Source organism: Aplysia californica, unplaced genomic scaffold (genome assembly GCF_000002075.1).
Source record: "Aplysia californica isolate F4 #8 unplaced genomic scaffold, AplCal3.0 scaffold00484, whole genome shotgun sequence".
Classification (NCBI taxonomy): domain Eukaryota; kingdom Metazoa; phylum Mollusca; class Gastropoda; order Aplysiida; family Aplysiidae; genus Aplysia; species Aplysia californica.
Genome location: NW_004797754.1, coordinates 597,112 through 601,750, shown reverse-complemented (window position 1 = coordinate 601,750; position 4,639 = coordinate 597,112).

Genomic DNA, 4,639 nt, shown 5'->3' with positions numbered 1-4,639 from the left:
TATATATATATATAATTCAAGAAGAAATATTGGTGAAGAGATTACAGCTCACATCCTGTGACAGTGAAACAACTGTAAATGACATCAGAGGCCGGCTGCTCTCACCCTGCCCGTCACAGACAGTCCAGGTGGAGTGGGATACAGCACCCCAGCAAACAAGTGAAGATGCTCCATAAAACAAGTTTCCCCAGACAGGAATCGAATCCACATCTCTTGCAAATAACAGGGGAGAGCCAGACCATAACACCACAGGCGCGGGTTCTGTTGCGGAGCAATAATAAGGCCGGCTCTTTTACGGTCATCAACACCCGAGCAAGCAAAGTCAAGCCAACAAAATGTGTACGCATATATGGGACAGCAACCCGGAACCCATAGAAAAAGTAGACCTATACACGTACGACTGAGCACAACTAGAATATCTTCATACCATATCATCACTGCGAGGAGCGGGACAAAAAACACTTACAACACTGGAGCATCATTTAAAAGTTATGGCGAAAGTGAAGAAAAACAAATCCTCCGCCAAGCAAGCAATTCAAAGTTAACATGTTGGGCATCAACACCGAACAGTGTTGGGAAAAAGCTCTTAAGCAACTTTCGTGTTGAAGAAAAACCAGGCGAAAGATTGCCGGTCACGCCCAGGGAAGGAATCACTCTTCCACAATGGAGATTCAAAACAGAACAAATTTTGATTCAAGTTTCAAACCTTATGATATGTTGGGTTTTTTGTTTTTTTTTCTTTTTCTTTTTAACATTACCAAATTGGCACTACTTGTAACAAACAGAAAGCTTTAAGACTTGAAAGATAACTACTTTAATCATAACCTATCGTGCACATCTATTTACCCACATGACTACCAAATGTCAGAGACTGGTGGAAAGCACATTTTGAGCTCCGACTCTGAAAAGTAATAAATATAATAATAACAAATAATAATAATAGATAGTTTGTATAGCGCAAATCCCCGCTCAACAGCAAGCTCTATGCGCTTTACAATCTATATTATTACCCCAGCAGACCTGATGACAGCATTCTGAAACAATCTCAACTTCCTGGGAAGTAAATCTTTGGTCCTATAGCAGAACAGCTGGTAGATGAGGACAAGGCATTAATTGTGCTTACTGCTGGGCACACAATGAAAATATATAAGTAATAACACAGCTAACTAGTGCATCCAGCCACTACCTTCGGACCACCAAGTGTAACTCACTCACTGCTAGCAGACGGTATCCTGATTAAAATTCTGGAGTAAAATGACACAAACAATACAGGTGTCGCTATAACGTTTGGTTGTTAAAGTAAAGCATAACATCAGTTAACATCAAGAACTACAGACCGATAAGCTAATCAAGTTGTCTACTTTTTCTGTGCTGCAATACTACATACTACCCATGAAAAACAAAACAGAACAACAAAAAAAAACAACAGATAAAGCCCCCCATTACAATGGTGTTAGAAAACAAGGCATGCCTCACACTTAACCGAATGGCTAGAGATATAGTTTCTCGAAGAAGGTTTTTAGAGCAGTTATGGTCACTGAATGTCAACAAAAAATGGAAAGGTAGTAGCTGGTGAGAACAAAGGCGAGACCTATTGCTACTACCCTTCGACACAGATTACAAATGTTAGACACCCTCACTGACATGCATAATTTAGAAAATATAAATGTGAGATGCCTCAAACGCACCCGTCAGGCAAAATTTGGGCTGTGATGGCAGCAATTTATTTAGTTTTTTAAATTAAAAATTACAAATCAAACAGGAGCTGAACTCGCACTTTCTTCATGCAAGTTGATAAGAGTAACCATAAAACTAGAGATGCGGGTCCCTTTGAAAGTGAAGAATCCCAAATGCCAAAGCAAGGTCAGTGCCACCATCAATAACAGCTCAACAACACTGGAAGCCCATGGTACTTCTGGAATGTTTAGTTTTAGTTTCAGTTATGGTTTTACAGCACTGGCAACACAAATAGGTAAAAAAAAAAGTGCCAAAGATTGGAGGTGTTACTAGAGAGTGACATACAAAGAAAGAAAAGAGTTAATGAAGATAGATGTTTGATAGGAAAGTAGGTGTAAACCACACCAGAGCACCCGCCAACCACCCACCTTCTGGAATGTGACATACGTGAGCTGAAACAAGAACATTGGACCAGGAGGGCAGGTCCAGCCGACAAAAAGAAAAAATGTACAAAGTAGCAAGCATTGGCACCCAGTGACATTTTCACACAGTAATGGACAATGGTCAGCCTAAAGTAACGATGACCACACACCCATTAAAGGGGTCAAAGAAGAAAAAAACCAGGTAGGACACCCCTTTTCATGCAAAAAAAGTATTATTCGTTTATACAAAGACCTTTTCAGGAAATACCTTCTTGTGCAGGAAATTAATCCAAATTGAAATCACAAAAATCATCTTTGAAGTTATGTTGTAAAAAAGTAAAAAGTATATAATTTTTAAAAACACACCAAAAAATACTTCAGAGTAAATTTGATTAAAATTAAAGGAACACACGTTCAAAACTTGTTTTCGCAAACCTCAAAGTGGATCATTTGTGCTTACATTTTTTTGTTTTTAAACTTTAAAAAAAATCAAAATGGGGATAACCTCAAAGAAACCCCTCAAAGTATTTACGTAGGTAACAACTCGATAAAAAAAAATTCTTCCCATGGTTCCAACATTCATGGACCGAAAAGTGAAAAATTGAAGTATCAACATCAACAGAATTTGCAAATAACCCAAGAACTGATCTACTCGGGTATAAACATCAATCATCCTCAAATAAACCAACACAGACACAGGCCAGGCACCACTGGTCACTGACACTACCACTGCAACCAGTGTGGAACCAACACCTCCGTATTCGGCTCGACCTGGTCTTGGTACTGGCAGACGTGTTATGTGGCATTCACCTGCAGGCAGAGCAAACAGTTAACCCTTCCTCCGGGGAGAGCCAATCCCATCAAGCAGCAACAAAAGCCGCGGGCCCCCCGAGAGGAAAGGACAGGGTAGCCTCCAGGAGCATCTTTTTTGTAGAGATGATATAGGATCCTGTTGCTTAGCCACGAAAAGTTTTCATTATAATTCTAATCACAACTAATTACAGAAGATTCCCCTCCTATCGTCACAGTATGAGAGCCATCAGCTTAACATGACCATCCTGACCATCACAATGCTACGTCCAACAACACAATTGGCATTACATTAGGAGAAAATCCGTCCTCATACTGAAAGGAAGGAGTTTCAGGACTCCATCACGGAAGAAAAAAAAAAGAAGCTAAAGTCTGATAAAAAAATCAAATCACAATCACTTCCCCAAAAGGCAAAGCAGAAATGACACACATAGGAGCAAGTGCTCGCAAAATTTCTAGTAAAATCCTATCAAAGAAAGCAAAGCTCTGATTAAATACCTCAACACGTAAAAGTGTTTTTGAATTTTAAAAAATCCCCAAAACTTAATACTTAATGACTAGATACTATCATTCTGTCATTTCCTCTACAACTTCAGGACACAAAAAAAAGTGTGAAAATCCGGAACTTTACTACAGATTAAACAGTGGCACAAAGAGCAGCACACGCCAGGGTTTCAGTGCACAGTACAAAACCTGTCTCCTAGGACCACAGACAGTAGTGCACTGCCCCTGGTAGCCGAGTGACAAAACATAACCTGCACCACAATCACAGAGGAATCAATAGCACGTTTTCGTTAGTAGCTATGGTACACAATATAGGACACTTTTGGCAGTTGTGGAAAAGAAAACCTGTACACGCAAAGACGAAGACAAACATGAACTGTAAATTGTCGCGGGGGGGGGTCTTATTTTTCTTACTCACACTTGAAACTAAACACTGTAAGAGGAAAAAAGTCACCTCTTCTTCTCATCACCCTCTGGTCCAACAGTTACCTCAGCTGGTTTCCTCAGGAGGGGGCCAAGATGGAATGTTTCATGAAGGAAAACCAAAAAACCAAAAAACCAAAACAATCAGACACTGAACAACTGTTATAAAACATAGGTTTAAACATCAGCAGCGCATCACTTTTCCACAACTTAATAAACCCCCTTGCTGGGTCCTCTGAGGAATTTCACACACGGCCCTCCGGCCTACCAAAGTCTCTTTTGGACAGAAAAAACAAACGCTGCTTTCTTAAAGAGAGCCGAACATTGCATTCAAATTGAGGGCAAACATTGCTCTCTATCTTGAGAGCCAAACATCAATTTCCAACTGAGCTAAAAGTTGCTTTCCAACTTAACAAAGAAGCCCAAACGTGCCAGTAACTCAGGCGGGCACCTTTTCGACACGACCCAACATCAAATATGCAGCACAGTAAGGCTACCCTAGCTGATAATGCACAGTAATCACACACTCAGGGGAACAACGTAAAATATAAAAAATATAACAAAAATAAAAGGCAAACAGAGAAAGTTTGTTGAACTGCACTCAGGACAGAAAAGGGGTGAGTGGGAGGACCCATAAGAAACCCAAGTCTGCAGCATTCCAGAATCCAAATCTATGGAAATTTCTGGAAAAAAAAATGAGACACAACAACATCATCACATTCAGGACATCAGCTGACAGACCCGAGTCCCACCTCATCTATGCGAAAACACAATCGTCCTCACATCATCTTCACTATACCTTC